Source organism: Dendrobates tinctorius, unplaced genomic scaffold (assembly GCF_039654945.1).
Source record: "Dendrobates tinctorius isolate UK_male_01 unplaced genomic scaffold, ASM3965494v1 ptg000107l, whole genome shotgun sequence".
Lineage (NCBI taxonomy): Eukaryota > Metazoa > Chordata > Amphibia > Anura > Dendrobatidae > Dendrobates > Dendrobates tinctorius.
In genome coordinates this window covers 21,031,863-21,048,286 of record NW_027361775.1, presented here as the reverse complement: position 1 = coordinate 21,048,286, position 16,424 = coordinate 21,031,863, and the positions used below count along the sequence as shown (strand labels likewise).

At 42.4% G+C, this 16,424-nt stretch overlaps 1 protein-coding gene across 3 annotated transcripts in view; it reads right to left on the bottom strand.

The window, feature by feature from the left end:
• The window catches only part of CLCN2 (chloride voltage-gated channel 2), a 186,969-nt gene that overhangs the window by 117,581 nt on the left and 52,964 nt on the right, over positions 1-16,424 (bottom strand). The window lies entirely within an intron of this gene.

Here is a 16,424-nt window from a genome sequence, read left to right as displayed (position 1 = left end):
AAACAGTGGCAAAGCATGATGTTGCCACCCCCATGCTTCACAGTAGGAATAGTGTTCTTTGGATGCAACTCAGCAGTCTGTCTCCTCCAAACAAGACGAGTTTTGTTTCTACCAAATAGTTCTACTTTGGTTTCATCAGACCATATGATATTCTCCCAATACTCTTCTTGATAATCCAAATGGTCTCTAGCAAATTTCAGACGGGCCCAGACATGTACTTGCTTAAGCCTTGCTTAAGCATCGGGACACGTTTAGCACTGCAGGATCTGAGTCCCTGACGGCTTGGTGTGCTACTGATGGTAGCCTTTGTTACGGTGGTCCCAGCTCTATGCAGGTCATTCACTAGGTCCCCCTGTGTGGTTCTGGGATTTTTGCTCACCGTTCTTGTGATCATTTTGACCCCACAGGGTGAGATCTTGTGTGGAGCCCCAGATCGAGGGAGATTATCAGTGGTCTTGTATGTCTTCCATTTTCTTATTATTGCTCCCACAGGTGATTTCATCACATCAAGCTGCTTGCCTATTACAGATTCAATCTTCCCAGCCTGGTGCAGGGTTACAATTTTGTTTATGGTGTCTTTTGACAGCTCTTTGGTCTTCCCCATAGTGGAGTTTGGAGTGTGAGGGTACGTGCACACGCTGCGGATTGCAGTGCGGATTTGTCAGCGCGGATTTTGTAAAATCCGCAGGTAAATCTGCAGGTCAAAAGACCTGCGGATTGCTCTGCGGTTTTTCATCTCCACAATGGAGGAGATAGCAAACCGCAGCGGAATCCGCAGAAAGAATTGATATGTCAATTCTTTCTGCGGTTTCAAAACCGTGCGGAAAAATCCGCACCGTCTGCACTGCGGTTTTTTATTCCCATAGGGAATAATGGTACTGTACACCGCAGCAAAAACTGCTGCGGACCCGCAGCGGCCAAATCCGCTGCGGAACCGCAGCAGAATCTGCAGCGTGTGCACACACCCTGACTGTTTGAGATTGTGGACAGGTGTCTTTTATACTGATAACAAGTTCAAACAGGTGTCATTACTACAGATGAGTAGACGACAGGGGAGCCTCTTAAAGAAGTTACAGGTCTGTGAGAGCCAGAAATCTTGCACAATTGGTGGTTGACTAAATACTTTTTTCCCCACTGTATACACTGTTTACAGATGTTCTCCTTGCAGAGATCTGAACCCAGGACCCCAGTGCTGCCGTGGTGATCAAGAAGAAATTATCTTTCTGTAAATATAATTCCTAGGAGAGTTAAAGTATCAGAAAAAGCTGCAATACAGTATTTACAGTCTGTGATTATATTTTGGGATACATGCTTCCATACATATATGATGGCTAGACCACTATTGTATATCACATAACTACCTAAATAAGTGTTCATTATCCCATTTTCTACTATTTCAGAATGAAGACATTACAGTAAGTACAGCTGTATTGCAAGTTGCACCCTTCTAATGCTCATAGCTGCAGTACTATAAATTACTTTGGAATTTGTATAGACCCAATAAAATGCTTATCTACAGAAACATCTAAGAGCTTTATCCAAATGTGTGAAGTCACACTGACATTCAGTAGGTGAATACCTGAATACCTGTAGATCTTGCATTTCACACACAGACCTTTACCCCCATATAATAGGGATCACTTATGGATTGCACTGAGAGGGTACATCTAGTATTGTGGAATTAAATTGAGAGTTCTTGAAAGATTATTGTAAATCTAGTTACAGGCATGAAGTAGTCTGTGCAACAATGTCACCTACATCTGATCGAACACTTTATTTGTTCATATACCACAATAGCACATTTTATCATTGGTTGTGCAATGGTCTGATCATTCTGTAAAACTAAGAATATTTGTCGTAGCAATATGGAGGACGTATTACATAACTATTGTGCATCCGATTGCAAAGCTATTTAAATAAAGCCTCATTCATTTCATGGTCTTTATATATGCACCATATTACAAGGGACACAAACACATTAGGCAGAGGTGAGTACAATAGTGGCTGTGAGCAGTAATAAAAGGAAAAAAAGAAAGCAAATAAAATGCATTACAGGCTGTATCGGTCATGTTGCATATTTTCAGCCCCTATGATACAGTGATTATAACCGTGTGAAAAATGATGGTTGGTCATTTGGATAATAACAAACATTTGTCAGGCGACCATAAATTTCTGGTTCTGTGCTCTTACAAGTTTCTTGGTGAATACACTCAGTGACGGATACTTAGCTTCCAGGGTTAACTTGCTGGTGTGTTATCTGCTTCAGTGACTGTAGTGTTGTAACTTCTGGCCTAGTTTTTACAATAGAATGTGTATCTGCTTATCTTGTGGTATATTCAGAATTTGCTGATAAAAATGTATCATTGGGTGCTTTTCACTAAAATGCCATTTTTTCAGTGACACTTCTGTCCTTATGTACAGGCTGGTTACTCAAAAGCAATGGCCAACGTAGATCATAATAAACGATTGTTTATTTCAAAAGACCAACAAAAATTTATTGTTCAAAACAACAATTGGATTTTTTTTTGATGATCAAAACTGGATGCATCATTGGTGAAAAAAAATCCAATATTGGCCGATTCAGTTTGTGGCCATTGATGAACAGCATGTATGCAGTAAGTGCGCAGCACATAGCAGTCTTGGCAAAAGTCATGTGTTTTGCTCTTAGTTTTGCAGATATTACCCTATGCATTGTTAGGCTACATTCCCATGGAACGTAACTACTGGCTGATATCCCATGGGTGATATCAACAGTAGTTTTTATTGTTGCAAACAAGATATGATAGTCACGCATTTTACCCTTTGCATGACAAAGGTTGTAATTTGCACTGAAGACAGCAGCATATATTCACATGTTGTACACGTCAAGCGAGCAGCTCTTGTCAATTTACTCTGCAAGGATTTTACATAGCGTGTGTATGAGATTTCTTACAATGTGATACCCTGTGCTGGCTTTCTTCATGCAGTGGAAACTCTGCAGCATCTTCACCACCACGAGGGAACGCAGCCTATTTCTTTGCATAAGAATCGAGCTTCAGTATTTGGGAATGGTTACTACACTACACTGATACAGTGTGATGGGGCAACATATTCTCTCCATGTCTCCCACACTGACTGCATTCTGTTGTACTAGGCCAGATCTTAGTTTTCATTCCACTGATTTGTCATGAAGTTAAGTTGCTTTAGATCCTCATCTTGCTGCATAATACATACAGTATGTGCTTGAAAAGGTGGTCCAAAACTAATACTGATTTAATCCTAAATGTCTGTCTATTTAATGTAATAATCTAATCTTTCTAATATACTTCAGTTAAAAATTCCTCACTGTTCCCTCACTACTCTAAGGCTAAGTTCACACTGGACGTTTTTTGTGCGAATTTTCAGCTGTGTTTTACAGAACCAGCTATGTCTATGAGATTTCAGAAATCTCATGCACACAGATTTTTTTTTTGTCATCAGTATTTTGTGTTTGGCATGGTTTTGGGGTTTTGGGACATAGAACATTTTAACCTTTTTCACCCACTGACTTGAATGGAAAAAACGCATGAAAAAACGCACCAAAAACACAGGTATCATTTTTTGCAGCGTTTCTGGTGCCATCAAACTTCATCAGAATGCAAATCTAGCATGCCAAAACGGCCACAAAAACAACCAACAATAATCTTTATTTTTATATAGCGCTAACATATTCCGCAGCGCTTTACAGTTTGCACACATTATCATCACTGTCTCAATTGGGGCTCACAATCTACATTCCCTATCAGTATGTCTTTGGAATGTGGGAGGAAACCGGAGAACCCGGAGGAAACCCACGCAAACACGGGGAGAACATACAAACTCCTTGCAGATGTTGTCCTTGGTGGGATTTGAACCCAGGACCCCAGTGCTGCAAGGCTCCAGTGCTAACCATTTTTTTCAGCAGCTTCTTTCCTGTCAAGAGCTTACATTCTGCTGCAGAAAAAAAACTCTGCAAAAACGCCCAGTGTGAGCTTAGGCTAGTTTCACATTTGCGTTTGGAGGCGCAGCGTAAGCTCGCTGTGAAGCTCCGCCCCCTGCCACGGCTCTTCAGGTTAGCTCCGCCTATGGGCGCATGACGCTGCATGAGGCCTGCGTACCCTATCTTTAGCATTGGGTACGCAGTGCCGTGCGCAGGTATGCTTTTGCCGCCGCATGCGTCCTTTTGACGGTGCGGTGACCGCACCAAAATGCAACTAGAAAAGTAATTAGATTATTACATTAAATAGATAGGCATTTAGAATAAAATCAATGTTGGCTTCAGAACGCCCCTTTAATTTCTAAACTTTTTTTAGTCTCCTTTACTTATCCTGTCAATCAGTCAGTGTCCAATGTTCGGAGACTCCCACAGATTGCGCAAAAAAACCACTCTGAAGCAGGCAGAAGTGCTTAGCTCATGCATGAGCAAGCACACAGAACTGTGTACACCCTTGTTGTGAGTCTACGAGTTCATACTCCACGCTGTGTAAAGGCTCACAGATTTTCTATTGAAGTGTCCACTGCTTTGTGCATGCTCATGAAAGAGCTGAGCTCTTCTTGCCTGCTAAGCAGAGTGCTTCAAAAAGAGCTATGTAGATCGGTTAGGGTTGAGGAACTGAAAACATAACCGATCATTCAACATGCAAAGTAAAATGAATCTGTCACCAAGATTTTGATTAGAGCAGCATGATGTAGGAGCGGAGACCCTGATTCCTGCAATGTATCAATTGCTAAGCTGCTTGCTACAGTTTTGATAGAATCTTTGTTCTATCTGCTGCAGATCTACCGGTTCTCTAATTGCCGATATCTGTATATTCCCTCCTCTACCAGTGATTGACAGCTTTCTGTGTACACTGTTCATAAGAAGGCTGAAAATTAGTGTTGGCAGTGGGGGTATGCAGAGATGATGAATATTGAGGGCTACATGGTGGTAGGTTTACTAGTTTTCTAATGATAATCTCACTGTTTCATCTGCTGCAAATCTAACAGTTCACAGCACCAAGCAGCCCAGTAAGTGAGACATTGCTGGAATTAAGGTCTCTGTCTCTACATTATACTGCTCTATTATACTGCTCTTAGATTAAGTGGCAATAACCTTGTGACAGGTGGCCTTTAAGCACCTCCATCAAAATTTTCTGGTATACAGTACAGCAGTAGTCATGACATGAATTTGGGAGTCATCCAGGCCCCAATGCAGCAAAGTTTTATGGTATCATCACAAAATTGCTGCTTTACAGACACTAGTCCAGAGAATACAATCTAAAGAGGCTTCATTTTTCTGGAAAAAGTGCTGGTGAAAAGAAGATGCTTTTCTTACTTCAATTCTTATTAGCTGGCCTGCACAATAAGAAGAATCACGTAAAAGGAGAATCCAAGCAGTGGGTCTGAACAACTGACCACTAGCAATGAACATGTTAAATGAATGTTCAAAGAGAATCAAAATAACACCAGTGGGCGCCATAACAAGAGTGGAACAAAAATATCTATAGTGAACATATGAAATAACTGAGTAAACTACTATTTATTTATGGGACATACTCTTTAAACTGCAGTTCATGCATGAAAATCCCTTCAATTTGGTAGAATAAATGCAATTATGCAAAGAAAATTTGGCAAAATTCCTCCACAGCGATATCAAAAGACTGATCTCCTGAAATAAGTAGTATTTGAACTGCTAGAGGTGGCACAACCAAACCGGCTATTATTTATTCAGGTAATCAATTTCTACTAAGTGTGCCAAATATGTACTGTAGCAAAGCCAGGTAAACTAGGGTTAAATCCTAGCACTGCAAGTCTTGATTAAATGCACCTGACTTGCTTTGGCTTAGAATCAGGGGTCTGTGTTCACTAGGTGTGTCAGTCTGTTGGCTGAAGCAGAGTTGAGTGTGCTGGAGCTGGTGAGTGACCAGCCAAGATGTGCGCTGTAGCTGAGGGAGATATGCCTAACTGAGAGCGTGAATCCCTACAGTACACATAGAAGCAATAGACAAGAGGATGAATGTTCCCATGTGGATACAACCTGATGGTTGTGAGGCAAACAGGTGGGACAAATATAAAGGCAGCCTCTTCTAATGCGGTGGTATCACAGATTGGCACCATGTAAAGTCATGGTCTGTTGGACAAAGTCTTTTTTTGTTGCAACTGTTGTTTTAGTATTAGTTTATGAGGCTGACATTTTGCTTGAACCGATTTAGTACAAGGTACAGCTCCTCCCCTCAATCTGTGCCAATTTATACACTGACAAAAACCAAGGCCTTTTGCTGAAGTCCACGTGACGCGGCCACAACACAAGTTCCATTTCTGTACCTTGACATTTTCCCATTATGATTAGCACTATATTCTGGCTGTCTTCAAGAACCAAACTGTGATAAAGAACAGCTATTACAATCAGACCTGGGCACGATTACTCCCGTCTCTCTTATATAGTTTTACTTGTAGATTTCCATTTCCAAAAAACAAAAGTCCTGCTAAATCCATTTTTTTCTTATAGAGCATATTCATCTTGTCCTAGCTTCTGTGCATACCTAAATATACAAATATCTGGACCCTAGCAATGACAGGACAGTCCTAAAAGGTCCATTAATCACACTACAAAGCCTCCAGGGTTTCTCCCAGGCATTCATGGCTTCTGGCCGGTCACCAAGAGGCAGCTAAGCACAAGAACTTTGTCACACAGAAATCCGAGAGTTCGGCATGCACAAAATGTATTAGGACAAGTAGCCCTGGAGCTTTGTAGCTGACTATTTTATGCCAGCACACACATCTTATACACTACATACAGTGGGGCAAAAAAGTATTTAGTCAGTCAGCAATAGTGCAAGTTCCACCACTTAAAAAGATGAGAGGCGTCTGTAATTTACATCATAGGTAGACCTCAACTATGGGAGACAAACTGAGAAAAAAAAAATCCAGAAAATCACATTGTCTGTTTTTTTTTCATTTTATTTGCATATTATGGTGGAAAATAAGTATTTGGTCAGAAACAAAATTTCATCTCAATACTTTGTGATATATCCTTTGTTGGCAATGACAGAGGTCAAACGTTTTCTGTAAGTCTTCACAAGGTTGCCACACACTGTTGTTGGTATGTTGGCCCATTCCTCCATGCAGATCTTCTCTAGAGCAGTGATGTTTTTGGCTTTTCGCTTGGCAACACGGACTTTCAACACCCTCCAAAGATTTTCTATAGGGTTGAGATCTGGAGACTGGCTAGGCCACTCCAGGACCTTGAAATGCTTCTTACGAAGCCACTCCTTCGTTGCCCTGGCGGTGTGCTTTGGATCATTGTCATGTTGAAAGACCCAGCCACGTTTCATCTTCAATGCCCTTGCTGATGGAAGGAGGTTTGCACTCAAAATCTCACGATACATGGCCCCATTCATTCTTTCATGTACCCGGATCAGTCGTCCTGGCCCCTTTGCAGAGAAACAGCCCCAAAGCATGATGTTTCCACCACCATGCTTTACAGTCGGTATGGTGTTTGATGGATGCAACTCAGTATTCTTTTTCCTCCAAACACGACAAGTTGTGTTTCTACCAAACAGTTCCAGTTTGGTTTCATCAGACCATAGGACATTCTCCCAAAACTCCTCTGGATCATCCAAATGCTCTCTAGCAAACTTCAGACGGGCCCGGACATGTACAGGCTTAAGCAGTGGGACACGTCTGGCACTGCAGGATCTGAGTCCATGGTGGTGTAGTGTGTTACTTATGGTAGGCCTTGTTACATTGGTCCCAGCTCTCTGCAATTCATTCACTAGGTCCCCCCGCGTGGTTCTGGGATTTTTGCTCACCGTTCTTGTGATCATTCTGACCCCACGGGGTGGGATTTTGCGTGGAGCACCAGATCGAGGGAGATTATCAGTGGTCTTGTATGTCTTCCATTTTCTAATTATTGCTCCCACAGTTGATTTCTTCACTCCAAGCTGGTTGGCTATTGCAGATTCAGTCTTCCCAGCCTGGTGCAGGGCTACAATTTTGTTTCTGGTGTCCTCTGACAGCTCTTTGGTCTTCACCATAGTGGAGTTTGGAGTCAGACTGTTTGAGGGTGTGCACAGGTGTCTTTTTATACTGATAACAAGTTTAAACAGGTGGTGCCATTACTACAGGTAATGAGTGGAGGAAAGAGGAGACTCTTAAAGAAGAAGTTACAGGTCTGTGAGAGCCAGAAATCTTGATTGCTTGTTTCTGACCAAATACTTATTTTCCACCATAATATGCAAATAAAATGAAAAAAAAACAGACAGTGATTTTCTGGATTTTTTTTTCTCAGTTTGTCTCCCATAGTTGAGGTCTACCTATGATGTAAATTACAGACGCCTCTCATCTTTTTAAATGGTGGAACTTGCACTATTGCTGACTGACTAAATACTTTTTTGCCCCACTGTATACAGACTGCTCACCAGCCTCTAACAGGATGATCAGCATTACATCACATTGCATAATATAAACATTTATGTAAATAAAAAGATAAGTGAAGCAATGTTCTAAGAACAAGTCATTGTTATTAGTTTTCCACTGTTGCACAGCATAGATCAAAATATATTACAGGACATTACATGAATATATTCAAGCTGCAAAGCAAATATTCAGAAAAACGGGTGCATGGAAATACATGAAGATTAATGCAGCTGCATATTTACGGTACATGTAAACTGTAAAAGGAGAAGGATAGTATTTCTAAATAAATGTTATATTAATTTTGTATCTCTCAAATATGTTACAGACTCCAAAATACTAATATACCTATTGAACTAAATCTTATCAGCCTGATTAATCTATTTCTCACAGGGATCCATTGGATTATTTATAGTCAGCCATAGCTTCAACCAGGTACTAATTCCCAAACTAATATTGTATAATCGTTCACACAAGGAAAGGCAATCACTTAAAACCCTGGAGAATACCAATGATATAAGGAGATTTGTGGGGGGTTTTTCCTCTTAAAAGATTGAAGTTTTAATCTGGATAGCAAACATCTACAGATTTTCTTTTCAGTTACATGGGAAAAATTCAGCATGAAGAATATATATTAGAGGAGTTTTCCCAAAATAGCAGGTTATCATAGGGAATAAATTGCTGACTTGTGGGTGTTCCGACCATCGGGACCACCATCTAAGCCAAAAACGAGGCTCTACAGAGCTCCATCTAGAATGGAGGAGCTCATGATCAACCTTTGCTCTATTCATTGACTATGGGACTGCAGGAAATAGATAAACGCTGTACCTTGCCATTTCCGGAGATCAAATAAGCAATGAATAAAGCGGAAGTCAATTATGCGCACCTCCATTCAATTCCAGAAGAGTCTCTGCAGAACCTCGTTTTCTGGATCACTTGTGGTTCCAGTGGTTGGACCCCCAACAGTCAGCAAGTAAGTTATCCCCTACACTATGAATAAGATTGCTTAGCATTTTGGGAAAACCCCATTAAATTGATTAAAAAAAATAGAATACAACTTTGGTTCCTATGAATCAGTTAAAGGGATCCTCCTGCAATGGACATTAAACAGAGCCAGAATACTCCTTTAAAGGGGTGTTAAACAATTATGATAATGATAACCTATCCATTGGATAGTTCATCAATTTCAGACTGCAGGTTTGTCACCAGACACCCCTACCGTTCATCTGTTCTCATCTGTTGATGGACGGATGTAAAGAGTAGCAGAGCTGAACAGCTCAGTCTCATTGGCTGTTTAGCTGTTCTATTAAGATTCTGAGTTACATCAAGAGCTGCAGTCCCTATTCTGCTGTTGAAGTCACTAATCTGCAGTACTCCACAACAACCATATTCAACATGTGATGAATGGCATGCCTGACCCCCACCAGTCTGATACTGGTGACCTAGCCTAAAAGAAATCATCACCTATGTAACCAATATCATACAATTGAAAACACCCCTTAAGTGTTCTTTCACATGTCCTGATATTTCCGGTACTAGAAAAAACAGCACAAGAGCTATCCATGTGTTACATATGTATGTGCTGCATCAGTCTGACATGTGCCTAATGCTGAAGACAGCTCTGATTAACGTCGCTTAGTTTCCATGAGGTCAGCGCAACCAGGTGACAATGATGGGAGTTGTATTCAGCACCCCCTGTGTACATTGTGTGTAAAATCTCTATATATAAAAATTAATGTGTGTGTGTGTGTGTGTGTGTGTGTGTGTGTGTGTGTGTATCACCAACCAATCATGAAGCATCTTTCATTTTACCAGAGCTGTTCAAAAGAAGCTGAGCTGAGATTGGTTTCTATGAGCAACAGTTTTCCTTGAAAACAATCACTAAGCATCTCTCATTTCACCAGAGCTGGTTAAAAGTAGCTGAGCTGTTATTGGTTGCTATGACATGGTGGGAGAAATCTAGCATCCTTGGGAACATAAGCAACCAGCCATTGTCTGCCCCCCAGAAAGGAGCAGAGAGCACGACAGATGTGAATCCCCCCTCCCGTGCCCATAGTCCCATCACACATCCTCCATCCCATAGGCACATCTTCCCTCTTAAAGGGATCATTGGTATGGAAGTCAGAGCAAATCCATCCAGCGCATTGGTACTGACCCCAGGGTCTCTTAACGGGATCATTGGTATGGAATTTAGGGCAAATCCACTCTGCGCTTTGGTACTGACCCCAGGCTCTCTTAAAGGGATCCCCGTTGTGGAAGTTAGGGTAAATCCACTCAGCGCTCTGGTTCTGACCCAACTCCCCTCTTAAAGGGATCCTCGGTACGGAAGTGAGGGAAAATCCTCTGTGCGCTTTGGTAATGACACAAGGCCTCTCTTAACCCCTTCATGACCCAGCCTATTTTGACCTTAGTGACCTGGCCATTTTTTGCAATTCTGACCAGTGTCCCTTTATGAGGTAATAACTCTGGAACGCTTCAACGCATCTTAGCGATTCTGAGATTGTTTTTTTCGTGACATATTGGGCTTCATGTTAGTGGTAAACTTAGGTCGATAATTTTTGCGTTTATGAAAAAAACAGAAATTTGGCGAAAATTTTGAAAATTTCGCATTTTTCAAATTTTGATTTTTTATTCTGTTAAACCAGAGAGTGATGTGACACAAAATAGTTACTAAATAACATTTCCCACATGTCTACTTTACATCAGCACAATTTTGGAAACAATTTTTTTTTTTGTTAGGAAGTTATAAGGGTTAAAAGTTGACCAGCGATTTCTCATTTTTACAACAATATTTACAAAACCATTTTTTTTAGGGACCACCTCACATTTGAAGTCACTTTGAGGGGTCTATATGGCAGAAAATACCCAAAAGTGACACCATTCTAAAAACTGCACCCCTCAAGCTACTCAAAATTACATTCTAGGAGATTATTAACCCTTCAGGTGCTTCACAGGAACTAAAGCAACGTGGAAGGAAAAAATGGACATTTTATTTTTTGCACCACAAATTTTCTTTTATCATTAATTTTTTTCATTTTCACACAGGCTACAGGATAAAATGGATCCTAAAATTTGTTGGGCAATTTCTCCTGAGTACACCGATACCTCATATGTGGTCATAAACCACTGTTTGGGCACACGGCAGGGCTCGGAAGGAAAGGAGCACATTTTACTTTTTGAATGGAAAATATGCTGGAATATTTAGCGCTTGCCATGTCGCGTTTGGAGAGTCGCTGTGCGCCTAAGCACTGGAGCTTCCCCACAAGTGACCCCATTTTGGAAACTAGACCCCCCAAGAAACTTATCTAGATGCATACTGATCACTTTGAACCCCCAGGTGCTTCACAAATTGATCCGTAAAAAAAAAAAAGTACTTTTTTTTCACAAAAATTATCTTTTAGCCTCAGTTTTTTCATTTTCATGTGTGCAACAGATTAAAATGGATCCTAAAATTTGTTGGACAATTTCTCCTGAGTACTCCAATACCTCATATGTGGTCATAAACCACTGTTTGGGCACACGGCAGGGCCCGGAAGGGAAGGAGCACCATTTGACTTTTTGAATGGAAAATTCGCTCCAATCGTTATCGGACACCATGTCGCGTTTGGAGAGCCCCTGTGTACCTAAACATTGGAGCTCCCCCACAAGTGACACCATTTTGGAAACTAGACCCCTTAAGGAACTTATCTAGAAGTGTAGGGAGCACTTTGAACCCCCAAGTGCTTCACAAAAGTTTATAACGTAGAGCAGTGAAAATAAAAAATTATTTTTTTTCCTCAAAAATGATTTTTTAGCACGCTATTTTTTATTTTCACAAGGGTAACAGGAGAAATTGGACCACAAAAGTTGTTGTCCAGTTTGTCCTGAGTACGCTGGTACCTCATATGTGGGGGGGAACCACTGTTTGGGCGCACGGCAGGGCTCAGAAGGGAAGGAGTGCCATTTGACTTTTTGAAATGAAAATTAGCTCCAATCGTTAGCGGACACCATGTCGTGTTTGGAGAGCCCCTGTGTGCCTAAACTTTGGAGCTCCCCCACAAATGACCCCATTATGGAAACTAGACCCCCTAAGGAACTTATCTAGATGCATAGTGAGCGCTTTGAACCCCCAGGTGCTTCACAGAAGTTTACAACGTAGAGCCGTGAAAATAAAAAATATTTTTTTTTCTTAAAAAAAATATTTTTAGTCAGCAATTTTTTATTTTCACAGGGGTACCAGGATAAATTGGACCCCAAAAGTTGTTGTACAGTTAGTCCTGAGTACACTGGTACCCCATATGTGGGGGGGGACCACTGTTTGGGCACACGTCGGGGCTCAGCAGGGAGGTAGTGACATTTTGAAATGCTGACTTTGATGGCATGGTCTGAGGGTGTCATGTTACATTTGCAGAGCCCCTGTGTGCCTAAACAGTAGAAACCCCCCGCATGTGACCTCATTTTGGAAACTAGACCCCCCAAGGAACTTATCTAGATGTGTGGTGAGCACCTTGAACCCCCAAGTGCTTCACAGAAGTTTATAACGCAGAGCCGTGAAAATAAAAAATCATTTTTTTTCCTCAAACAAAAAAAAAGATTTTTAGCCCGCAATTTTTTTTCATTAGAGTAACAGGATGAATTGGACCCCAAAAGTTGTTGTACAGTTTGTCCTGAGTATGCTGATACCCCATATGTGGGGGGAAACCACTGTATGGGCACACGTCAGGGCTCGGAAGTGAAGTAGTGACATTTTGAAATGCTGACTTTGATGGCATGGTCTGCGGGCATCATGTTACATTTGCAGAGCCCTTGATGTACCTAAACTGTGGAAACCCCCCACAAGTGACCCCATTTTGGAAACTAGACCCCATAAGGAAGTTGCCTAGATGTGTAGTGAGCACACTGAACCCCCAAGTGCTTCACAGAAGATTATAACGCAGAGCCATGAAAATAAAAAATAATTTTTTTTTCCTCAAAAAATGATTTTTTAGCTTGCAATTTTTTATTTTCACAAGGGTAACAGGAGAAATTGGACCCCAAAAGTTGTTGCCCAGTTTGTCCTGAGTACGCTGGTACCCCAAATGTGGGGGGGAACCATTGTTTGGGCACACGTCAGGGCTCGGAAGGGAAGTAGTGACATTTTGAAATGCAGACTTTGATGGAATAGTCTGCGGTCGTCATTACGTTTGCAGAGCCCCTGATGTGCCTAAACAGTGGAAACCCCCCACAAGTGACCCCATTTTGGAAACTAGACCTTCCAAGGAACGTATGTAAGATGTGTTGTGAGCACTTTGAACCCCCAAGTGCTTCACAGAAGTTTATAATGCAGAGACGTGAAAATGAAAAAATCATTTTTTTTCACAAAAATCATTTTTTAGCCCCCAATTTTTTATTTTCCCAAGGGTAACACGAGAAATTAGTCCCCAAAAGTTGTTGTGCAATTTTTCCTGAGTACGCTGATACCCCATATGTTGGGGTAAACCACTGTTTGGGCACATGTCAGGGCTTAGAAGGGAGGGTGCACCGTTTGACTTTTTGAACGCAAAATTGGCTGGAATCAATGGTTGCACCATGTCGCGTTTGGAGACCCCCTGATGTGCCTAAACAGTGGAAACCCCTCAATTCTAACTCCAACCCTAACCCCAACACACCCCTAACCACAGCCCTAACCCTAACACATCCCTAACCACAAGCCTACCCCTAATTCCAACGCTAACCCTAATTCCAACCCTAACCCTAATTCTAACCCTAATTCCAACCCTAGCCTAATTCCAATCCTAACCCTAATTCCAACCCTAACCCTACTTCAACCCTAACCCTCTTTCCAACCCTAACCCTCTTTCCAACCCTATTCCTAACCCTCTTTGCAACCCTAACCCTAACCCTCTTTCCAACCCTAACCCTCTTTCCAACCCTAACCCTAACCCTCTTTCCAACCCTAACCCTCTTTCCAACCCTAACCCTAACCCTCTTTTCAACCCTAACCCTAACCCTCTTTTCAACCCTAACCCTAACCCTCTTTTCAACCCTAACCCTAACCCTAATGGAAAAATAAAAATAAAAATATTTTCTTTACTTTATTAGTTGTGCCTACCTATGGGGGTGATAATCGGGGGGTTTATTTACTTTTTCTTTCATTTTGATCACTGTGAGAGTGATCAAAATGAAAGAATGGAATCTGCAGCCGGCAGATTCGGGCGGGCGCACTGCGCATGCGCCCGCCATTTTCCAAAATGGTGGCGCCCATGAACCGGACCCGTCGGACACCGGGAGCGACAGGGGGACTTAGAAGGTGCAGGGGGAGGTGAGAGGGTTATCAGAAGCTGGCGGGGAGCGGAGGGAATGGGAGGGGGGCAGATGATGACAGCGGCGGCAGATCGCCGCTGTCATTCAGTTGCAGGGGGGCGATCGCCGGTGGGGGGGGTGGAATCGGTGTCTCCAGCCATGTCCGATGCTACAGCAGCATCGGCCATGGCTGGATTGTAATATTTCATCAATTTTCATTGATGAAATATTACTATCGCTCTGATTGGCTGTTTCACTTTTAACAGCCAATCAGAGCGATCGTAGCCACGTGGGGGCGAAGCCACGCCCCCTGTATCTGCGGGTCGGGTGACCTTTCAGTGACCCCGGTCACCCGACCCGCAGGGGGGCTTTAAAGTCATGACGCCACATAGGCGTCATGGGTCGTTCTGGCACGACTTTTCATGACGCCTACGTGGCGTCAAAGGTCGTGAAGGGGTTAAAGGGATCTCTGGTAGGGAAGTTAGGGCAAATCCCTCAGCACTCTGATTCTCACCTCAGGCTTCTATTAAAGGGATCATTGGTATGGAAGTCAGGTCAAATCCACTCAGCGCTCTGACCAGGCCTCTCTTAAAGGGATCCCCAGTATGGAAGTTAGGACCGTTCCACTCAGCGCTCTGGTTCTGACTCCAGGCTGACGGGATGATGTGGGATATTAGTGGTAGTTGTCCGGTAGCTCTGGCTGACGGGATGATGTGGGATATTAGTGTTAGTAGTCCGGTGGCTCTTGCTGATGGGATGATGTGGGATATTAGGGGTAGTAGTCCGGTGGCTCTAGCGGACGGGATGTGGGATATTAGTGGTAGTAGTCCGGTGGCTCTGGCTGATGGGATGATGTGGGATATTAGGGGTAGTAGTCTAGTAGTCCGGTGGCTCTGGCTGATGGGATGATGTGGGATATTAGGGGTTGTAGTCCAGTGGCTCTGGCTGATGGGATGATGTGGGATATTAGGGGTAGTAGTCCGGTAGCTCTGGCTGACGGGATGATGTGGGATATTATAGTGAATGTGGCTATGCGGAATGGGCAGGGCTCTACACTCAGCTTTATATATATACAGTAGATATAATCATTATAATTTGTTATAACTAACCGTAGTTAGTTACTATGCCCGGGTAGCGCTGGGCTCTTCAGCTAGTAAATAATAATAAAAAAAGAAAATGAGGTGGGTTCCAGCCTAATTTTCAAAACCAGCAGAGGGAAAGCCCACGGCTGGAGGCTGACGTTACCAATCTAGGAAAAGGGACAATATCACAATAGGTTCCCAGGCTATTTGTAACAGCACACATTGGATAGTTTACGGAGGACCCCCAAAAAAATGATGTAGGGTCCCCCTATAAATTGTAACCAGCAAAGGCTAAAAATACAGCTGTGGACTGATATTAAAAGCCTGGGAAGACGTCAAGAATATTAGCCCTGCTCCCAGGCTAACAACACCAGCTCTCACGGTGCTAGCGGTAATGTCATGAAGGTTACCACAGTTCATTAGCCTGATCACACTGAACTGAGCATGGGAACAGCTGGCAGTGACCAGCGGTACCTCTATGACGTTACTGCTTGTCACTGAATCTGTGTCCCAAGCTCAGTCCAGTGTGTCCTGAATTCATGGATGAGCAATCGCATCATGCCACTACTCAGCCATGTAATCACAATGTAGTAGAGTTGGAGTTCTTAGTGAGACAAATCGATTGTCATCAGGCAGGTGAGGAATATTTTTATTATTTTAATTTTTACAGTAATGAATGGAAAAAAGATG